Below are 24,558 nucleotides of genomic sequence, written 5' to 3'. Positions count from 1 at the left end.
GTCAACTTTAAAAGGTCTTTGATATAACAAAACATTTGGATAGAGTTTATGAATTCATACGAACAGGGCAAGGTCCGGATACTCTGGCCCAGGTCATGAAGAACAGAAAAGTTCCTATCAGGGGATTTCTCCTGCGGTTCATCATAAATTGTTTGATCCGGGAACTAGACCCGGGTAATGGGAGCGTAGACTCTGAGTTAATAGACCTTAGTGATCAGATACACAGAGGGGCACATGAATCAGATCTGGGACATCAGATCGACAAAATAACTAAAAGATTGGTTAAGAAAATTGTCACTATTCGCTCTGAGAAAGTTACACAGGAAGACAACTCAGAGGAAGATGAGGGTCCGACACTAGGTAGGATGAATTTCCGGGGTGTAGCGCGGCATTGTCATGGCTCCAAGTGGCGAACCCCGCAAGTGTCACAGAAAGTTAAAAGATTAGATCCTTCCTCGGAAGACATTTTCCAGTCCACAGAAAGAGCCCTAGATGAATGGATTGACAATGAGCCTCCCCTTACCCAACACGAAAAAGAATTGGCCCGGTCTGCCACCCATTGGATATCACAGCACCGGGTATATGGCCCAGATATAGTAGCACAAATGTTTCTGGCTCTTCCCCGAACAGAACAATGGCTAGCAGGTATTTATATGGTCCAACACCTGGCTACCTTATATGAGAATAACTCTCACCGACCAGATAAGCTATACAAATTGTTACAAGAAGTAGTGACAGATAGATGGAGGTCTCAGGGACCGGAATTGATCAACACTATTCTGGACCTGCGCCTCCGTTACCTGCAACTTACCTTAGCTACATCAGATCATGAACCTTACAGTATAGGCCAATACCCCTTACGAGAAGTCCACCCCATACCACAGCCAGATGGCACATTGCAACGAATACATGTGTATACTCCCCTCACCAAGTTAGAAATATTAGAAATGAAAAAAATGGTGCCCTCTCACGAAAAAGATCTTGGAGGATTTCATAGAGAGTTGAAGGATATCCTCCAAATGGGTAGTTTCACATATCCAGATATAATAATACTCCTTAAAGTAATTCTACCTACAGGCATATTCGACAAACTAAAGGAAAAGGACTGGGAGGTGGGTGGTAAAAAGATTACGTGGACTGCCCTAGAAAAAGAAGAGACAGACAGAAAGCCAGGTGAAGGTCTTGGTGAATGCGTAAAGGAATTACCCAGTCTCCTCATACAGGTCTTGCCTCTATTATTGACAACGAAAAAGGAAGATTGGGATGCCATTTCTGCCTGTAAACAAAAGCCAGACAAGGATACGGGTGATTATTATACCAGGTTGGAGAAATGTTTCTCTATAAACAGTGGACTCGCACATAGTAGCGAGGCATATCCCCATCTTTTTGTATCTAAATTGGTGGACAACGCCTTACCCCCCATCAGAAATAGGGTGTTAAAAATTGAGAGTACCTGGCAAGCAAATAGTCCTTCACAAATGTTACAAATGTTACAGTACCACCACAGCAGAATAAGGGAAGAATAGGAACAAGAAAAGAAAAGAGTAAAAGACACGAAAATGAAGGTATTGGTTGCACAGACGGCACCAGTAAACACGGGCCCCAAAGGTAATGTGTGGGCCAATAAAGGTACTTGCAACTACTGCAAGCAGCAGGGCCATTTTGTGAGGGAATGTCCAGTCCTGAAACACAACATAGCGACAGGAAAGATGAAAGAACGCCCTCACACTCCCAGACCAGGTAACACTCAGCAGCCTCAGACTATTACGCCTCCGCAGGTTCAGACGCCTGCTGCCGCTGCCACGCAGATGTACCAGTACGCACAGTCAGATTACCCCGAATTTGAACTATATTCATGAGACAGCCTTGAGAGAGAAAGTGACTTGCCCCTTATCCCAGTTCCAGTGGATCAAAAGGGTCCATATGTAGAAGCCCACTTACTGGGACAAGACAGAAAATTCCTCATAGACACGGGGGCAAGTAGAACTACCATAAGTCATAAGGAAGTCCCAGAGGTTCCTCTCTCTGGCTCACATAATATATCTCTGGGCTTTTCAGGAAAACCCATAATAAACAAAGTATCTGAACAAGTCTCTTTAGGAGTGGGTCCTCTGACACGTACTACTGACCTAGTCCTTACAGAAACATGCCCAGAGAATTTACTAGGAATTAAGACACTTAAAGAACTAGGAGCAGTAATATGCTGCCCACCGGAAGGAATAAAATCATTTCTACGAGATTTCAAAGGACATTTCACAGTCAAAGAATTCGACCCCCAGACTAAATGACATCCCACAACATCTGTGGGCAAAAAGCTCGACTGATGTAGGATACATGGACATTACCCCACACCAAGTCACACTCAAGGAGGGAGTAGTCCTACCCCGTATACGACAGTATAAGATTCCACCCAAGGCTGGCCAAGCCTTACTAAAAATAATTCAAGAACTCATAGACCATGGAGTGGTGGTGGAGACGGATTCAAATGTTTGCAATTCTCCAGTTCTTCCAGTCCTCAAAAGGACTGACCCCCGAACTACCGACTGGTGGTTGATCTTCGAGAACTGAACAAATGTGTGATCCCACAATATCCAGTGGTCCCAGATATCTCCTCACTATTGACTGCCATAGACCCCGAAGCTGCATTTTTCACAGTCATCGACTTGAAGAATGCGTTTTTCAGCATCCCTATACATCCCGTCAGTCAATATCTTTTCGGGTTCAGTTTAAAAGGACAGAGTTTTAGGTTCACTAGAGCTCCCCAAGGCTATACAGAAAGTCCAAGCATTTACAGCCAAGCACTAAAAAGACAACTTGACAGTATCAATATGCCTACCAACACAGCATTGATACAGTATGTAGATGACATTCTCATCACAGCAAGGACAGAACAAGATTGTGAAAAGGCATCTCTCACAGTTCTACATTTCCTGACAGACAAAGGTCACAAGGTGTCTCCCTCTGTGCACAGCAAGTGGCTTACTTAGGACATTTGCTGTCCAAGGAGGGTAGACAACTGACACAAGAACGAATCCAATTGATTTCAACGATTTCACAGCCAAAGACACAAAAAGAAGTGCGTGCATTCATTGGTCTCACCTCATATTGTAGACAATGGATCCCTCAGTATGCCCACATAGTCAAGCCACTCATACAGTTAACTACAGTGGAAGCAGCCACTCCTACAACTCTCCCTTGGACATCAGAACACTCCCAAGCATTTGAAGCTCTAAAATTAGCTCTGTGTCAAGCACCAGTTTTGGCCACCCCAAATTACAGCAAGCATTTTACCCTGTTCGTGACAGAACGTGACGGAACAGCACTATCCGTCCTCACACAAGACCAAGCGGGAGGAAACAGGCCCTTTGCTTATTTTTCTAGCACATTGGACCCCGTAGCACAAGCTTTACCTGCATGCCTGAAATCCATTGCGGCTATAGCCTGGCCATAAGACAAAGTGATTCAATAGTGCTAGGACATCCCCTGATAGTACAAGTGCCACATGCCGTGGAAGTCCTTCTAAACAGAGCACAGACACAACACCTGACTGTAGCAAGACTGACAGGATACGAACTAACGCTATTCCAGCCACACATAGAGATAAGGCGATGCGACATATTGAATCCCGCTACCCTTTTGCCCTCAAGCTCAGATGACACGACACAACATGACTGTGTGGAGATGATCGATGTAGTGACAAAACCAAGACAAGACCTAACAGATCATGAGTGATGTCACTGACCATGTCATGAGTGATGTAATATGTGACGTCATCAGCAGTGCATTGCAGGAGCGCAAGTTATAGTGAGTCCAACTAACTATAACGTGTGAATTTCAATGGTTTTATGTCAGTAAAATTTCCAGCTAACTATAACTGGTCAGTGGCGGTCGGTCCATTATGGGCGTTCGGGCGTTGCCCCCCCCCCTCAGCCCGTTTTTGAACTTTTGAAGTGATTCAGTTCAAAGATGCCGAGGGCTCGGAGAAGAAGAACGAACTCAACTCAACTGTCTGCATGACGCCAGACCGCCCTGAAGGGGGTGGGCGGTCTGTCGTCATTTGTCAGACGTCACCAGGCCAGGCCAAGGGGCATGCAGCACCAGTCCACAAGTGCGCATGAGTGGGGACGGAAGGTCAATTTTCGCACCGTGTCCACTCATGCGCACCTGTGTTTTAGCTTGGTTGCGCATGCCCATTAGGAGCCCTTCGGCCTCCTAATGGGCGTGCTGCGGGCGAGAAGGCCTGTGCCCCCCCTGGCGCCAGGATTGGCAGAGAGGGGCTGTGAGCCTGTGACGTGATGTGAGGAGAGCAGAGCCCAGAGGTGGCGCGGACCGGAACCGGCAGCAAGGTAAGGTAAGAGAGTGTGTGTGTGTTTTTCTTTTATTCTAAAGTGTTTTGTGCGAGCGTGGGTGTATGCATGAATGTGAGCGTGCGTGTATGCATGAATGTTTGGTGGAGAGTGTTGTTGTGAATGGATGTGTTTGTTAAGGTTACATCTGAGCACTTCTTCTGTCGTGTAGAAAGATAGTGAGATATTGTAAAGACTTAGGGCCTTTTGTAAACTGTATGTATGTACACTCGAAATATGGAGGACAGGAAGTGTCGTTTTTTCGAGGAATTCAGAACCAGCGGCCAAAAGTCAGAGGATGCCCCTTCAGTATTATTTAAAGTGTACAACATGCACTCCAAATAGGCCAGATGGAGCATTTCCGCTTTTTAAGCAGACGGCCAGCATCTGCTAAACTCTAAATTAGGCCCTTGGAATAGAAGGAGAAGGTTGAACAGGCTAAACATTAAGGTACATTTTAAACAGGTATTTCTTTAAATCATTCCGATTATCGGAAAGATTGTTACAGAGCCGTGGTGACTGGCATCAAAAGAATTCTCTCCATGTCTGGTAAATTGTTTGTTTTCTTTTCTCGCGCATGCAGCACACTGGTTCCCGCCATTTACTCCTGAATAATTACTATTTCATGATGTAAACTCGGTGTCATATTTTATTCACAGTGCAAGTTGCGAGACCGCTGTTTCTACTACGTAATTCCTGTTGCAGCAACATTGTCAGATTCCCTCATGTGTGTGCCTACGTCACTCTAAGAAAAGGACGTCTCTTTCATGACAAATATTTGGCATTTTCTCAAAGTTGCATTATACTGCTTGGAATATGAAGTCCAGGTAATTACCATTGCTTGGTAGCAGTCGCGTTTCACAATGTGTGTTGGGTTCTCTCAAATGTGACCCTACGCTTTACATTTCTTTGAAATCCAGTCTGAAAATGCCACCGTTTACCAGATAGAATATGCAACATGATGTTGTGCGCTCTCTTTAAGTGGCAGTTTTACGCGTCCACCTCCCTTGAGCTGCCGTCACATGGAACTTTGTGTGTATGCGTGTGTGAAATTGAATACATTTCTTTGAGTGTTGTCTGTTGTGTATGTGTGTGTGTTGTCTTCCATGCGAGAGCACTTTACTCATTCACGCTGCAAAATCGGTAACGGTAATAAAAAATACATATGCATCATGATTTATAACTTTTAGCGCAGGCGGCTTGAACAATCTGCCCCCAGAGAAAACAACAGATAACCATGGTCTGGCGTGCCTAGAACATGCCTAAGAGGAACCCGGGATTGTCTACAACGCGATGGTAGGAGTGAGGGGTCCAATTAAAATGGCACTCTGAGCCCACAGTTAAATTAAACACTGCCTGGCGTCAACGATGCCAGCTCTTTGCCTGCGCTTGGCTGAAGGGACGTCTGGTTATTTCCTGAGTCATTGAACTTTTGGCTGTCATACTGTCAGTCTTTAGTGTGCAACATTATGCGTCCCACTGCGCTCGCTCGCAACGGTGCAGTATGCCCATCATTTTACGCCCGCCCCACTACTTTCAAATGCCACCAGCCGCCACTGTAACTGGTGTGAAACCTATGGTTTTTTCAGTGAATATATATATATATATATATATATATATATATATATATATATATATATATATATATATATATATATACGAAACAGGAAGGGTCCTTCCGAGATCCTTCTTCCCTTGGTCAGGTGGCGCGTAATTTTGTCGGACCTTACAGCCGAAAATTTCAATAAATCCACAAGTTGCTCGTAAGCAGGACGTGCACTCAGGAATTTGCAGCAAGCTTTCTTTTATTCCTAGTTCAACCTACGCGTTTCGACACAAACTGTGCCTTGATCACACGTTTACATATATATATATATATGAGGATAAGGGCGGTAGAGAGACTTTGGGAACCCTGATATGAAGAACTGATTGTACAGCTACTTTTTAGTTACATTGATCATTATCACTTTAGGGCACTTCAGGAATTGGATTGACTGTACGGGTCTTAATTCACGATCAGTCAACTCAGTTTACCTTTTAAAAGACACTTATATCACTTGTATCACAATGCATGTACATATTATGAATTTCTGCTAGGTTTTCAAAGGGCTGATATCACTATGGCTCCCAAAACCAATATATTCATTAGACAGCTACTGGGTGTTCTATAATTGACTATCTTATAGCCTCATATCCAGTTTTCAAGTCTAGCTTGGAAATTAACATTATTGACAACTCCCTTAGTGATCATAATGCCTTATCTAAGCTTTGGGAACATATCCGGTAGAATCCATTAGAGACCAGCTTTGATCAAAAGATTAAAAGGGTTGTTGGAAGAGATTTTTACTAGTGGAGAATCTTGGAACATGAATATACTATTTCAATAAACCCAGGTTTTGAAACAGTTAGTCAGTCTGGATGCTCAAAGAGAGAAGCCCGCCCATATCAAAGCCTTGCAGCAGCCAGTTTTAGTCTTGAATAAATAAATAAATAAGTTAATTAAAATGCAATTTATCTGTTTTTCATTAGAAAGAGGGAAATTAATAATTCTCCCAAAGAGTGAAAGAAGACGATTAAAAGAGAGGCTGAAAAAAGATGAGTATGATTGGAAACGGATAGAACTTAGAGAGGCAGCCTTTCGTCAGGACATGAGAAAATATTGGAAAATTATTTCTAATTGCTGTGGGATATGAGTGAGGTCTCGCCCCATTCCTATTAAGGAAAGGCACTGGAGGAGCCACATTATAAAGCTTTATGTGTAAAATGATGAGAACACTCCACATATTTAATATGTATTTCCTAGTTTGAAATAGGAACTAGTAGCTTTTAGCCACATTCAATCGATCAGATTTAGGACTTCATTTAATCAATGAGAAACCCGGGGGCGATGGGCTTGGATGAAGTCCCAAGCTTTATTACAAAAACAAAGTTAAACATTGGGCGAAATTTTTGCCTCCTATTTTTGAACACTGATACTCCCTTACAATAATTTCCCCATCATGGTTGGGGGGTGTCATAGTCTTATTATTTAAAAAGGGGTGCTGTAATTTATCAAATACTTACAGACAAATTTCTCTCCTGGATACGCTAGTTAAAATCTTTGTGAAAACTATTCTGAGCCATTTACACTCTTCGGAGGATGCTGAAAGGTTAATTCCTGTAGAGCAATCTGGCTTTAGGGAAAGCCATCCCACGATGGATAATATATCTGCTCTTCAACTTTTAATTGATAAATATGTTACAATTAGAGGCACACGATTATATGCAGCTTTCATTGATGTCTCTACAGCATTCAATAAAGTTGATCAGCCCATGATGTAGACGAAATATCATGATCTTCGTATGCCGGGTACTCTGTTACATTGAATTACCATTCTATGTTCGGCCACCTGGTGCCAAGTCCTGGTAGGGGTGGCCAAAAGGTTATCGTCTGTAATCCCTATAAAAAGTGGCTTGAAACAAGGCTGTCTCCTGGTCCCAATGTTGGTCTCTCTCTACATTTCTGGCTTAAGTCTTCATCTAGACAATTGTTCTGGCGATTTGTCAAAATTTAGGGGCCAACTGGTGCTTTGCCTGCTATACGCAGGTGACATTGTGACTTAGATCTAACACCCAAGGGCTTGAATAGTCGAATGACACTTCATAAATTTGTGATTGCACATTTTCTGAGAATTAAAATATCTAAAAGTAAGAGCCTGATATTTATGGACCCAAATCTTTGGAAATATCCTAATCATAATTGGCCCCTTACTGAAGAAAAACTAGAGGTAGTCTAGTCCTATCGTTTTTGGGGCAAATTATGTTGAGTCAATTGAATGACTCCAACTATATTTTCCATAGCATCAGTAAGGGTAAATCACAGGCCAATGGGCTAAGAATTTATTTTATAATGCAGTAGGGAGAAGACATTTTGTGCATCCACTTTCTGTGTATAGGGTGAAAATGCCCTCAACCTTATTGTACACAACTGAACTAATGGATGAAAGGAAATTGTATTTTTCAGATAAGACAGAAAGGTTCATTCTAAGGAAACTTTATGCTTTTAATACACATGTGGCTACCCATGCAATCTGATTAGAATTTGGGTTAAAGAGTTCCCTTGCACAAGGCCTCGTAGCAGTTATACATTGGGGTTATTGTCTTTTGAGAAGTGACGTGACATCATTAAGGAGCTTTATGAGATCTATAAAGTAGGAAAAGAAAGTCTGTGTGTTACTGAAATGGTATTTATGCTTTAAGCAGGTTTGACTTGGCCTCCAGCTATTGCTAGATCACATTGCATCATTCTGCCTCCATAGGGGACGTGAAAATAAATACCACCAAGTTGAAATTTATGGCATGAACCCTCACTGCTCCTTTAGAGGTAGGATGTGCATAGAGAGGGCGCCTCTGGAGCAAGTAAAAGGTTTTGATTATCTTGGTGTATGGTTTGCAGATAATATGTCCTGGGTACCACAATTGGGGAAAAGTAGAAGTATCCTGATGCATAGGGTGTCAGCCCTAGGAAGGAAATACAAAGCCACTTCCTGTGGAGCTGTAACACCAGCCCTAGAAGTATACAGGGCCACAGCTACGTCAAGGGCAACATATGGTTCTTTACTTTGGAGATGTGTAGATGTGTCCATGCTTACTCATACCGAACGTCAATTTATTAGGACGCTTTTTAATTTGCCTTCAAGTATGTCTCTTTGCCTTGACTTATCGCTAAAGAGAATTGACTAAGTGATACTACCAAATCTCGTGATATTCTGGGTACGGCTCTGGACGACCTTGAACTGGAGTCCTATAGCAAAGCTCTTGTGGAGTTGGTTACGGTCAATAAAGGAGTTTGCACCCCAAGGCTTAGGAAAATAAAATCTCGGTGTGAACTTTTTAAAATGGAGGAAGTTTAGCATTCTCCTGCCCAAATGACAAAAGGCATCACCTCTAGACTCAATCAAGCCTGTTGGGATTTTATGCTGGCAGAAATTTGGTAAGACCAAAAAGCAGGGAGTATCACTGGAAAACTCCTTACTCATAAATGTTCTTTTAGTTTTGAATCCTATCTGGTTAGGATTCGGCCCCCTCAGGCAAGAAGTCTGTATCTAAAGTTTAGGATTGGTACTCTTCCGCTAAAATCCTTCACTAGCTAATGGGATAAAAGTGGCTCTGTGCCTTCCCACTGTCCATTTTGGTTGCAGTTGGAAGAGTCAGCAAATCATTTCCTTTTTTCTACCCAATGTATATCCTGCCTCGAAAAAATTGGATCATTCTGGGGTGCAATGTAATAGGTACAGTACATTATTGGGATGCCGCCAAGATACTTAGGTGTGACACAAAGGAGCATATTGTGTTTGTGATTTCCAGATTTCTTATATAGGCTTGGAGTATTAGATCAAATAAGCTTCTCGTTTAACATAGCCGGCAGATTCTTTGGTTGTGCAGTGTGTGAGTATAACACAAGTCATATTTGCACCCCCTATATTATGGTTGGAAGTTACTTTTTAAAATATAAAAGAAACTGTGTACTGTATTGTTTTAATATGAGAAGTCATTTTAATGTTTTAGCGTATTTATGTATGTACATATTATGATTGCACATTGCAAGGCGGCTGCACCCCTGTTGCTTTCAAATGCTTGCGATTGCTTTGTGTAATAGGCCTCGCGTTGAACCTGAATATAGCTCTTGCTCATTTTTAATAATTATGGGGCATATTACCAAGCAATAGCGATAATTATCGCTATTGCTTGGTTAGAGACAAAAATTTACCGCTGAGCTGCGGCGATTTTTATCGCAGATAAACCTTGGTATTACCAAGGTTTATCCAAATGCGATAAAAATCGGCCGCAATGCATGAATATCGCTGAAAAGTCAGCGATATTCATGCATTATCGAGCTAATGCTCTTAGCCATGTTATCCACCTCCAATTGGATAACATGGCTAAGAACTGCTCAGGGCAGGTGTTAGCTTTTGGAGATATTCGCGCTCAACGCGAATATCTCCAAAAGTTGGTAATAGGAGATGGCGATGTTATCGACTGTTTCCAGTCGCTAACATCTTGGCACGCCCACTTTGCATGTCATTAGTGATAAATATCACTGACATGCAAAGTGGGGCCCAAGATGGCCGCTATTTCCTAGTAGCTGTCGCTAACTGGTGTTAGCGACAGCTAGGTAATAGAGAGATAATTTTATCTCCGCTTTCTTGGCTTTTAAAGCCAAAAAAGCGGAGATAAACCCCCTTGATAATATCTTGCACTCTGGAAATTATGTTTGTATCACCTTTTAGTCATGTAGCATTTTGATCTTTTAGGTCTAAGTGAATATGCATCACAGAATTAGTCTTCATGTGACTGCAGCATGTGTCACAATGTACAATTGTTGGACACTCAACAGACATTCATAATGAGGTTGTGTTCGGAACTTGTTCTGTGAATCTTTTTATTGTACTTTTATGGTTATATATTTTTAAACCAAAATAAAGTACATTTTATATAACTTAAATCAGAAGTAATTATGCTCCCGGTCTCAGCAGCAGTTAAAATCTTGTATTAAGCGTGCCTCCTCTAACCTAAGTTTTCGCTTAGATTCCGAATATTGTGGGGAAAAAGAAAATTTAAAGTGATAATCATCTCTTCCCTTCCAAGAGAGCTACTGCAATATTTATCATGGAATATTGACCATGGGGTTAAATGTTGCTGGTCTCTGTTCCACTTGGATATTCTACTGCTAAAAGCTATAACTGACAGTTGGTCTCATTCCGCTAACAACGATAAGACATGTAATTTCCGTAATTATGGTGTTCAAGATTTAAAACATGTATTATTTATCTGTCCTGCACTGCTTCTCTATGGCTGTAAATTATTGAGAGCTTGGTTTTTAAATTATCATGTCTGAACAGCTGCTGAAGCCATAAACTTGTTGATTCCCTCCACCTAATGAAATATTTTGCATGGGATATTTTACATTTCTAAATGTTTTTTTTACATTTGTATCGAAAATGATGTCACATCTATTTGTGTTTTAATGTTGTTTTATATAATGACATATGTGAACTGCATAGTTATTCATTTTTTTATTTTTTATATACTGTTGCAAATGACTTTTTAGTTGTGATGTCTGTCTTTTTCATCTTGTGGACCTCGTTTGAGTTCCAGATCGTGAAATAAAACCTAAATTCAACTTGACCTGAACAGTGTACAGCTAAAAAGTAAAGTTGTTAAAATCTAGGTTGCGGCGTAAACATTATCGGCGCCACCTTGTCCCTTTTCCAGGCTCCTACGTGTGCGTAAGCAGCAGCCATTTTGAGCAGCATGGCCTCTCTGCCCACTGCCGATCGCCAGCGCCTCTCTCTCTGACCTCGCAAGCATCCCCCGTGCACTGACAGCCCCCGCTCTCACATGCTTGGGCCATAAACCACCCCTTCAGCGCGACCCCGCCTCAGAGCCACATCCCGTACCTGGCTAACACCTCCCTCCATCCCTTTCATGATCGCACATCCTTTGATAAACCCCCTTCCTCTGTGCCCGATTGTCCGATCCGATCCCAGGCCATCACCTAGTCCTGCGGATGCAGTTTATTGCCCCCTACTGTAAAAAGTCGCCCCTCTTCAAAGGAGCTACAATTGATCAAAGACTTCCACCCCATGAGATCCGATCAGCCGCACACATTCCGGGAACCGGCGGAATGTCCAGCTGCGCGACAGTCATCACCTACTGAGATCGGGGTGGGGACTTCTACTGTAGATATGTGTGGGAATGAGCCTGAAGCGGAGGTTCCGAGGATGTCTTTCCATACATCAAAGTATTAACAAGAATGTGTTTCATGCAATAAAGTCATAAACCTGTGTAGGAGAGGCCAGGCCTCAGAGATACGGTTAGAGCACCTCGAGACGATACCCTGTTGTCTGATCTGATTTGTTCTGCACCGATAGAATAAACTTCTGTTTCCTGCCTTCCAGTCTCCAGTGCCTGCCTCTTTGCTTGATAATTATCGAATGGTATGAGAGGCGACTAACGCCGGGCAATACTGAAAGGTTATCGATTGAATCTGCCCCCTTTTACAATTGGCGTCCCAAGTGTGGGGCCCATCAGCGACACGTGGATCCAGTGGGAGAGGTCCTGACAACAGAGTGAACGGCTGCAACAATTGGGAAGAGCTCTTGCTCGATAGACCCTCGTCTGGCAGCCGATCATCTGAACTTCACCGGTTCCGAGCAGACCTCTCTCGAGTGATCTACGGTCCTGACTGGGAACCATCAGGAGTGCCACGGCAATAACGGAGAATTGAGGACGATCGGGCGCTGGAAGCGGAAGACGAGAAACTGCCCATGCGGTCCGGGTAAGGTTGTGCAACACGACGAATTGCGAAACGATTGTTTGATTGTCTGAAAATACTAGTATTGCTCATTGGTTGCTTTTTGAGATATTCTCTGCCTGCAAACGGGGAAGAATAGAAATATTCTCTCTCCCTTTGCAGATAGTGAAGGGTAGGTAACGCAGACCTTTGTCCACCCTTTGTAATCTGTCGTGCCTATTTTTCTCCCCACTGATTGATTGTCCGAACATTGATTGTTCGAAATTGGTTCTTTTTGAGATATTCTCTGTTTGAAAATAACGTAGAATAGAAATATTCTGTCTAGTCTTTGCAAGTAGTGAAGGATAGGTAGTGCGGACCTTTGTCCACCCTTTGTAATGTGTTATGCCTATCTTCTCCCCACTGATTGGTAGTTGGTTCAGCCCGGACCGCTTATTAGAAATGAACCATCCAGCTCCACTGGAAAGCACCCCTAATAAGGACATGTTCACTAAATACGGATTAGTCGAGGTAGCCTATAGCAAGCTATGGCATAAATATACTAAGAAGGATCAGGGAAGTCAGTGGCCACTGATAGGATCCTTTGATGATAATAAAATAGACGTTCTAGAAACAGCCCTTCGTAACAATAAGACAACGCCCACTATGCTTGATAGTCTCGCCATGTGGCGCAAAGAAGCAGCGCAACGGAAAAAGAGAGATGAAGTAAAAGCAAAGAAAGAGCTACGAAAGGCAGCTCACCTTGCAGCGAAAAAGTTAGAGGAAGAGATAAAGGAGAGAGAGGAAGCTAAACAGAAACAAGAGTCCGAAAACTCGGGCCAGTGTTTCGTTAGAACACCCTCTACGCTCTACCCTGAGTTACCTTCAAAACAACGAACGAACGACGATTTATTACTAGGTTCCCCAATCATCTATATGCCCCCTCATATGCTCTCTCCCAACCTCCAGTACAGCACCCGCAAACCCCTAATGAGATTGAGAATGGTACTAGGATCGCGGTCGTCACGGCCTCTGCGCCGGCCGAGCCCCTTGTTCCGAATACAGCACTAACAGTATCATTAGGTGACCTTGAGACTTGAAAGAAAGATACCACAAGAATGAACCGGTTGAGTAAAGATGAACGAGCAGGGATCGATAAGATAGTGAAAACACTGGTGGAACGGAAGGAGAGCGAAGAATACGTAAGGGATATGTACAATTCATATGCCGATAGCCACAGACGGCATTTTGTTGTGCGATTTTGTTATCACACCCTCAATGCCTATGAAGACAGATACCAAGATAAAGGTCCTGAGAGCCTAACGACTCTATATAGGAAAGTCAACATTGGAGACGAAGGCGAGTGTGATGTGACGGACCTCTTTACGCGTACGCTTGAAGTTTTCCGCCACCTCACTGAACAGAGACTAGAAACTAAGACTACAACTCCTGTAGCGACTGAACCCCGAACAGAAAAAACTGACACAATGATGCCTATAAAGGAGGCCGCTCCCTACTGGGTTCCCCCACGAGGACAGGGAACACATGATGACATTAATCACCAAGATGCGAGAGGAAGGGTAGTTTATAACTGGGTCTACCAACCATGGGATCGACAAGACATCCAGACTTTCCGAAAATCCTTACCTGATTTACGAAAGAACCCCACTGCCTTTTATACTGAACTAGGTACAGCCTTGGGTTCGACGATTATGACCCTAGTGGACATCGATTTGTTTTTGGGGCTATGTCTGCCAGCTGATGTGTGGAAGCAAATCCGGAAAGTCGACCACCTTGAGCTGTTCGGACATACCTGGTCACAACTCGATGGCATAGATAGACAACGAGAGCCCGGACAGAAACCCTTAAAAGCCATTTTAGACCTCCCGGACAAGATCGTCCAGAAACTGAAAACCCTGATCCCAGAAAAGAAGGTGGACTGGTCGATAGTAACGGCCTGCCGCCAGGATCCCCAGGAAGACGTATCAGAATACTTCCCCCGGTTCGAGACGGTGTTTTCTGATTACAGGGGCCAGGACATGACCACTGCAACCGGACATCATCTGTTTGTCCAGAATTATGTCAAAGGTCTGTCGCAGGAAGTCTCACAGAAACTACAGACTAGTGAGAGCAGTTGGGCGGCCTTCAAACCAGTGGCTATCCTTCAGATGGCCCAGTACTATGAACATCAAAAGAACGAGAACGATAGGGCGACTGAGAAAAAGAAAAAGGACCTGAAGGAAAGGGTGATGATCGCACTGTTGCAAGGGGTGACTATAGGAAAGGAACCGTACAAAGGAAATTACCAATCAAATTCTCCTAGAAATCCACCCCCTAAAGACCGTACATCCACACCCTACGCTGGACGTAAAGACATAGATGAGAACCAGTGTGCGTTTTGTAAAGGGTTTGGTCATTGGAAGTCCCAGTGTCCAGTCCTGCTAGAAATGAACAAAAACAGGGAAACAAGAGATGCAGCGGGCGGGCCAAAAAATAGAGGACAGGGACGAGGGTACACGAACGACACCAACAACGACAGGCCAGGCGGACCGAACACATTTGATCGTCCCCGACAGAACCAGTGCCAACAGTCTGACTGCGAAAAGACCCATGACTTTGCATAGAATTGCCAAGGGCAAGGGAGAGATCCAGTCGAGCTCTATGTTGACCAGCAAGGTCCTTACATCACCGCTAAGGTCCTGGGTACGAAGTCTCCATTTTTGGTAGACACTGGAGCGACACAAAGTGCGTTATCTAAACGACTGATTCCAAGGGCACCCTTGTCTGGCTCACACATAATATCAATAGGTTTTGATGGAACGCCCTCCACTAATCCCTTGTCCACACCGATCTCCTTTGACTTGGAAAATAACACCACTGACACAACGTTTTTGCTCTCCTCCAACACCCCCGACGCCATTATGGGACTTGACTTATTGAAACATTTCCGAGCTACCATTAGATGTTCACAGGACGGAGTTCGAGTCATCCTGTACGACAACCCGACTCTGCTCAGACCTTGTACCACACGACGCATGTTTTCCATAACTGATGCTGACCTGTCCCTACTCGACACTCTACCTCTGTACCTGTGGGCCAAAACTGACTTGGACGTAGGACGCATGATGATTGACCCTGTGCATATAACTGTTTGACAGGACGCAGTACTCCCAAAACTTCCACAGTATCGGATATCGCCCGAGGGCGAGAAGGCATTGGTAAAGATCATCGAGTCCCTAGTAGATGCAGGAGTGGTAGAGGAAATAGTTAGCAATGTTTGCAACAGCCCTATCCTACCCATTGTAAAGAAGCAGGGTGAAGGAGATGATAAAGCGTACCGTTTCATCATTGACCTACGAGAGGTTAACAAAGTAGTTGTACCTCAGTACCCCGTAGTTTCAGACATCACCACCATTCTGACTTTGATTCCTTCCACTGCCACCACCTTCACTGTAATTGATCTCAAGAATGCATTCTTTTCCATCCCCATCCACCCAGACAGCCGCTACCTCTTCGGCTTCACCTTAAATGCCTGTTCATATAGATTTTGTAGAGCACCCCAAGGCTACACTGAAAGTCCCAGCATCTATAGCCAGGCCCTCAAGAGACAGCTGGATGCAGTCCAGTTACCGGATGGAGTGGTGTTGATACAGTACGTCGATGATATCCTTTTGGCGGCCGACACCACCCCACTTGCAGTTACAGCCACCATCTAACTCCTACACTTCCTCGCAGAAAATGGCAACAAGGTCTCAAAGAAGAAGTTGCAATTCTGCCAACCCCAAGTGACCTACCTAGGCCACCTCTTGTCCAAAGACGGGAGAAAGCTTACACCCGACCGAATTCAGACCATTCTAGAAACCCCTGTCCCTAAGACCCAGAAACAAGTCCGCTCTCTGGTAGGTCCCACCTCCTTCTGTCGACAATGGTTGCCAAATTTCAGCCTCATTGTAAAACCACTACTTTCCCTGCTGGCTAAAGATGTCCCCTTCCCACTCCCTTGGACCCCCGAATGCCAATCCTCCTTCAAAGAGTTACGAGATGCCCTTTGTTCAGCACCAGTCCTAGGAACCCCAAATTACACATAGCCCTTCTCCCTCTACACTCACGAAAGGGAGGGGTGCGCTTTGTCTGTCTTGACTCAGTCCATCGGCCCCAAGCAACGCCCATGTGCCTACTTCTCTGCCACTCTTGACCCCGTAGCCAGAGCTTTGCCTGCTTGCCTTCGAGCTGTAGCTGCCGCTGCTGTCTCTACCCGACAAAGTGAGGGAATCGTGCTCTCGAACTCCCTTACAGTGTTAGTGCCCTGTGCGGTTGACACCCTCCTGAACCAGACTAAGAGGCAGTATCTGACTAGTGCACGACTGACTGGGTACGAACTGACTCTGCTTGCACCCCACATCACACTAAAAAGATGCACAACGCTGAATCCAGCCACTCTGTTACCCTTACCTGAAAACAACCCCAATGTGTCGCCTATACATGACTGTGTGACCCTCAAGGACGAACAGACTAGGAGTAGGGTTGACCTCCGAGACACCTCCTTCCCAGATCCTGACGGAGAGCTATGGGTGGACGGCTCTTGCATCAAACTCCCCGACGGCACCACCTCAGCTGCCTATGCAGTTACCACAGCCCGAACTGTAGTTGAGACAGCCCGCATCACACAACGATCTGCACAGGCAGCAGAAGAACTGATTGCCCTCACACGAGCTTGTATCCTAGCAGCAGGGACAACAGCAAATATATACACAGACAGCCAGTATGCCTTCGGGGTGGTTCATCATTTCGGGCTCTTGTGGAATTAGAGGGGATTCCTGACCTCACACGGCACACCCATCCTACATGGAGATCTAATCTCCGCTCTGACTGAAGCAGTCCTCCTTCCCAAACAACTTGCTGTAATCAAATGCCAGGCACACAAAAAGGTGACGAACATCATTGGGCAGGGGAATGCACTGGCCGACATCACTGCCCGGACCACAGCCGAGAATAGGACGACGACACGCATGTATGTGACCAGGTCACAAGCAGAAAAATGGAAAGACGCTAGGGAAACTATTAGAGACATCCAACTGGCCAGCTCACCACACGAATTGACTGAATGGGCACGGGTGGGACTGAAAGACGATGAAGGCTGCTGACGGACGAAAGACACGAACAAATGGTTACTACCCAACTCATACCTGATCCCCATACTGACCATGGCACACTTCCCTGCACACATAGGATCTGCCCCCATGGCCGAACTCATTTCGAGAGATTGGCACAATGACAAGATCACAGACTCAGCTAAACGTCTGGTCCAACAATGTCTGATATGCCTGCAACACAACCCTGGGAAAGGAACTGTCGTACCCCGGGGAGGGTTTGGGGTCCCCGATCATCCCTTTGAAGTCCTACAGATGGACTACATCCAGTTAGAAAGGTTCCAAGGTCTAAAGTATGTACTTGTGGTCGTATGCACATTTAGCAAACGGGTAGAAGCCTATCCAACCCGAGACAATACTGCCATCGCCACTGCGAAAGTACTACTGAAAGAATTCTTCCCTCGTTACGGCCTTTGCCGAATTTTGTGGAGTGACAATGGCCCCCAGTTCGTAGCCGAAGTTATCCAACTCATCTTGAAGGGGTTGGGTGTAAAACAAAAGTTTCATGTGGTCTTTCACCCCCAATCTGCAGGCTTGGTTGAAAGACACAATGCCACACTGAAATTAAAACTAGCAAAGATAGTGGCTACCACAGGACTGAAATGGCCAGACGCTCTCCCACTAGCATTGCAATCAATGCGTTCCACCTCCACCAAACACCACTTGACCCCCAACGAGGTCGTTTTCGGTCGGCCTATGAGCGTTTGGTCCGCACCAAAACCGACATCCATTCACGATGTCCTGGACGTCCTAATGTCTGACTATTTGTCTAATCTGACTAAAACACTGTCTGTTATCCATCAACAGGTGCTGCAGACCATCCCCGATGCTTCCAGGGGCCTTGGACACGACATCCAACCAGGTGACTTCGTCCTAATCCGGAATTTCCAGCGTGCAAAGAGTCTGGAACCACGGTGGATGGGCCCCTGGCAAGTCTTGATCACCACCCGAACAGCTCTTCGAGTGGAGTGGAAACAAAATTGGCTGCAAGCACACCACTGCAAGAAAATATCCTCGACCCTGACAATGACCGAAGTCGTGGCCACCCAAGAAGAACTCCTGAACAAAGACCGACCATCCCTGAGCTGTTACCCTGATACAGAGACACTTGAATTGGTAAAATTTCCTGATCCCACTGTGCCGGCCAGAGAAGAGTATAACCTGCGTCGAAAGGAGGGAGCTTCGGCAAAGCAGACCACTGACTAAGTTACAAATCTCAGAACGGTGGCCTAACACTACTAAGGCTACCAGGAGAGAGGCTAAATGAAGTTTGTGGCTCTGCCCGCTACCGAGCCCCTTGAAGATGATTGAAGCGCCCGATACGAAGATGATGGAAGTGCCCGATACGAAGATGATGGAAGCAACCGAACGTCCGAAGATCCACTACAAAAACCCAAAGACTGACAAAATACACAGCTCAAAGACTATTGCCCTTTTCATTGCCCTTCTCTTTTGCCTCCTCCTCATGGCCACTTTCTGGATTGTGGAAGAGAGCGCACCAGCTCATAAGACATTTCTAACTACTGCACAGCCTACCACCATGAAAGAACACTACCTGATCTCCCTTTCACCCCAACTCCGAGAAAGGCGTAAGGAGTTCTGGAACAACTCCTTTGTGCAGTTGCTGCACCAACACAACCTTGCCGCCAATGTCACGAATTGCTGGATCTGTGGGTTGCTACCACATGCCACTGGACATTCCATCCCCTTCATCCTTTCACCTTTCTCCGTTCATGGTTCCTGCCTTGCTTGGCTGATCCTCTTGCAAGAGAGTTACAGGGATAATGCCACTTCCAGCAAAACTGTGTCGCACTTCTATCATGGGTTGTGGCTGAACAAAACTGGAAGAACCGCTGCTCCCTTTTGCCCTGTGACATCCAACGCCTCTTTTCACATGGACATCCCTGCCAAAGAACGGGTTGAAATGCAGGTGTTCAACATCCCAGCCAGACCCACCTTCTCCTACCTCCAGAAACGAACAGCTGCCACCCTGACTGTGGCCCTGTCTGTCGTCAACGTCTCAGGCCTTGTATGCATCGATGGCCTCGGGACACAGTTGGTGGGCCACAGCGCTTGCCACATCACCAGAACTTTGGACTCAGCTGATCCACCCTCTTTTGTCACCTCCCCGAACATGTACTTCATCTGCAGTACCAAAGCCTACACCTGGCTCCCAAAGGGCTGGGGAGGTACCTGCTACATCGCCTTCATCCTCCCTCCGACTTATGTGGCTCCAGCAAACCACCACCGACAAAAAAGAGCAAGAGACATTGAACAAGCCGACTCCACCGGAGCACAGTTCCTGGCCGCAGTGAAGGGACTTCGACATTTGACCCAGGCAGTTGAAACGACTATGAACATTACAGCTGGCATCCTCACGAACAACACAGCCGAGCTTCAGGCGGTCCGCCTGGTGGCCCTTCAGAACCGCCTTGTTCTAGATGTGGTTCTAGCGGATCGTGGAGGAGCATGCCACATCATTGGATCCAGCTGCTGCACCTACATAACGGACAATTCGCCTTCAGTCTATAAGGCCATTGAACACCTCCACAGACTTTCCTCAGAGGTTCATCAGGTACAAGAAGGATGGTCGCTTGGGAGCTGGTTCTGGAGTGCTGTAAAAGACTGGGGGTGGAGGTTGTTTATGATCATATTGATAATGATTGTAATAATATGTGGATTCTGCCTGGGTGTTCAATGCTTGCCGCCCCTGTGCTCACTTTTTGCGAACTGTATCTGCCCTAAGACTCTGAACGAATGAAAGCTTCCATGAAAAAGTGCAAGCCATCTATCGCACTTTTCCAATGGGTTCCCTGATGCTAGAGCAGGTTGGTCGCACCTTGGGTGAGGGGGAATGTCTTTCTATCTTACCCCCCTTATCTTTGGAGGTCTTTGACTCTCTCAGCGCCAAAATCAAGTCTGGATCTCCGGCAGACCCGCTGAAACCGGCCCAACTTAAGACCCTGGCGCCGGTTTGCCGCACCCCGGTGCTGTCCTTGATCAACCTGTCCCTCTCTTCTGGAGTGGTTCCCGTCAGATGGAAGCAGGCAGTAGTCACGCCAATTCTGAAGAAGGCGACCCTTGACCCCCTTAAACCTGAAAGCTACCGCCCTATCTCCCTTCTCCCTTGGGCCACGAAAATAGCGGAGGCCCATGTGAATGCCACTCTTACAGACCATCTTGGTAGGCTTAACATTCTCGACCCTACCCAGAACGCGTTCCGTGCGGGTCACAGCACGGAGACGGCCCTTCTCTCGATGGTCGAGCATCTGCGTTCCGTGCTGGATTCCGGTCGGACGGCGGCACTATTGTTATTAGATCTCAGTGCCGCCTTCGACACGGTCTCGCACGGGATTCTGATTCGGCGTCTTGAGGAGGTGGGCGTTTCTGGCTCCGCCTTGCACTGGTTTCGATCCTTCCTTACGGATAGGTCATTCCAGGTGGCGATCCCGCCCGGTAAGTCGTCATCCTACTCGTTAGACCAGGGAGTCCCACAGGGGTCATCACTGAGTCCCACCCTTTTCAATCTGTATGTGAGACCGTTGGCTGCGGTCGTCAAGCGGTGGGGCATGACCATGGTCTCTTACGTAGATGACACGCAGCTGGCGGTCACACTGAGTGGGGACTCAGACCTGGAGGCTCCCAGGTTCTGTGATGGTCTGCGGGAAGTGGCTAACTGGATGAACTTCAACTGTCTCCAGTTAAACACCAAGAAGACGGAGAGTATGGTGGTTGGTAAACAGGTGGCTTTGTGGGGTGACAAATGGTGGCCTTCGGAGTTGAGTGTGACTCCCCTCCCAGCGGCAGAGATAAAAAACCTGGGGGTGTGGCTTGATCTTTCTCTGAGTTTCATCTGTCATACCAAGAAGGTGGCGGCTTCTTGCTATGGCATCATCAGAGGACTTCGACCCATCCTCAAATTCTTTGATGCACCCACAAGACAGCTGGTGGTCCAAGCATATTAGTGCTGTCCAGGCTGGACTATGCCAGCTCCCTACTGGCGGGCGTTAACCAGAAAGAATTTCTGCGGCTCCAGCGGGTTCAAAACGCTGCGGCCCGACTGATGACAGGTCTGCCTAGGCGGTGCTCGGTGTCCAATGCCCTGCGCTCTCTCCACTGGCTCCCTGTGCAGCAGAGGATTAGATTCAAGGTTCTCTGCCTTGCATTTAAAATCCTCAAGGGTACTTCCCCACAAATCTTGGAGAAACTGCTGATCCCCTATGTCCCCTCTCACACTCTTAGATCGCTAGGCCAGTACTTAGCAGTGGTCCCGCGTTTTAAGTTGAGCAGAATTGGTGGCCGCTCCTTTCGAGTCCTGGCAGCGAGCTGGTGGAATTCTCTTCCTCCACAAATCCGGGCCATCGATGAGCTCCTTCAGTTTAGACGGGCTATCAAGACCTTTTTATTTGTTTAGCTCATCTGTTGTGCCTCTTCTCCTTTCTGCCCGCTTTTAATGCTGTGTTATGTTTACCTTCTCAAAGCGCCAGGACGCCCCTTTGCTGGGGCAGCTGTGCGCGGTACAAATAAAAATAACATAACATAACATAACATAACATATGAAGTGGAAATCCGTAACATAATGGGGATAGATATAGATTGACAAGCTGGCTAGATATGTTTAAAAGGGAGGACTGCTAAAATCTAGGTTGCGGCGTAAACATTATCGGCACCATCTTGTCCCTTTTCCAGGCTCCTACGTGTGTGTAAGCAGCAGCCATTTTGAGTATCATGGCCTCTCTGCCCACTGCCGATCACCAGCCCCTCTCTCTCTGACTTCACAAGCATCCCCTGCGCACTGACAGCCCCCGATCTCACATGCTTGGGCCATAAACCACCCCTTCAGCGCAACCCCGCCTCAGAGCCAAATCCCGTACCTGGCTAACACCTCCCTCCATCCCTTTCATGATCGCACATCCTTTGATAAACCCCCTTCCTCTGTGCCCGATTGTCCGATCTGATCCCAGGCCATCACCTAGTCCTGCGGATGCAGTTTATTGCCCCCTACTGTAAGAAGTCGCCCCTCTTCAAAGGAGCTACAATTGATCAAAGACTATGAGATTTTATCAGCCGCACACATTCCGGGAACCGGCGGAATGTCCCGCTGCGCGACAGTCATCACCTACTGAGATCGGGGTGGGGACTTCTCCTGTAGATATGTGTGGGAACGAGCCTGAAGCGGGGATTCCGAGGATGTCTTTCCGTACATCAAAGTATTAACAAGAATGTGTTTCATGCAATAAAGTTATAAACCTGTGTATAAGAGGCCAGGCCTCAGAGATACGGTTAGAGCACCTCGAGACGATACCCTGTTGTCTGATCTGATGTGTTCTGCTCCGACGGAATAAACTTCTGTTTCCTGCCTTCCAGTCTCCAGCGCCTGCCTCTTTGCTTGATAATTATCGAATGGTATGAGAGGCGACTAACGCCGGGCAATACTGAAAGGTTATCGATTGAATCTGCCCCCTTTTACAAAGTGTATAGGAAAAAAAAGTTTTATTAGCCTTCATTAAGCAGCTGCTTTAATTCTGTTGAGTTATGATGTCATTTCTTTATAATAGCTGACCGGGTGCATCAAAAGTTGCTGATTATAAAGAAAGTAAACACAGGTTTATATACAGGGATTGCAGAACCTTATGTATTATAAGTATATAGGGTTAATTATAGATGTTCTACTTTTAACACCCATTCTACGTATCTTAAATTGCATATGTATATAATATATATAAACCCATTGGTGGTTGCCACTGGGAAGTTATAGCTAGGTCAGCTGTTCTCTCGCTGGTGCCCCAATTAAACAAGCATTTGCATTGCAATAGGTCTAGCATTATTAAAAGTTTGAGCTTTTGGCATTGTAAATGATATTGTTTTTTTTATTTTTTGTATTTGTACGTGCATTAACACAAACAACAAGTTTAAGCTATTAGCATTGTAAATGCCACTGCCTTTTATTTATGTTTTAAAAACGAAAACAAAAAAAAGTCATTGTTATTTGCAACGTCAATAGGTCAAACTCACGTAAATGCGAGACCTATTGCATTGCACATGCTTGTTTATTCTGCTAGAGAACTGCGGAGACTTTGAAAAGCGCAGCATCAAGTTTGCTGTACAGCATTTTTGAGTTGCTTGTTGGTGGACATATACATATATTTTAATACAGAGAGTACCGCGTTCATTTTATCAGAAGTTGTATCTGTAAATCACATCTGAACCCGATAATTACAGTGACTGTGGATGGAATGCCTGGCATTTGTAAGTGTTCGAGCGTCAAGACGGATGTCGATTATATAGCAAAGTACTGAAACGGGCTCATAAGCCTCTTGCGGTGGCCCCCTTCTGAAGAGGCTCAGGTAAAGGTGCAAAATGTTGTCACTCAATGAGGGGACCCAATCGATGGTTAAAGTGGGTTGACTGATTACTCTATGGTGTATCCAGTGGTGGGCGGAAGCAAAATGTCAACAATAGTCCAACAACACAATGGGATGAAGTAGCCCAATTTAAAGGCCCTCTATATATAGGTTCATATTTATGCACCAAAAGACACTGGTTAGTAACAAATCTAACAATAGAGTGCCTAAATCATAATACCAATATTGATCATCAATAAAATTATGCTGAGATACTTCATTCTCATGTTACCCGGGCCACATTGAAAGAATATGTTGCACTGTTTCAACATCCAACGTGCACATTTTCTAGCATTCCAATTGCTCCTTAACGAAGGCAGTTATGAGAGCAATGGTAACTACCCAAATGAAATCTCACATTGCCTATCTTTGCTCTATGTCTT

The sequence above is a fragment of the Lissotriton vulgaris genome, chromosome 10 (genome assembly GCF_964263255.1).
Source record: "Lissotriton vulgaris chromosome 10, aLisVul1.2, whole genome shotgun sequence".
Taxonomy (NCBI): Eukaryota; Metazoa; Chordata; class Amphibia; order Caudata; family Salamandridae; genus Lissotriton; species Lissotriton vulgaris.
Note: the sequence above shows the minus strand (reverse complement) of the source record.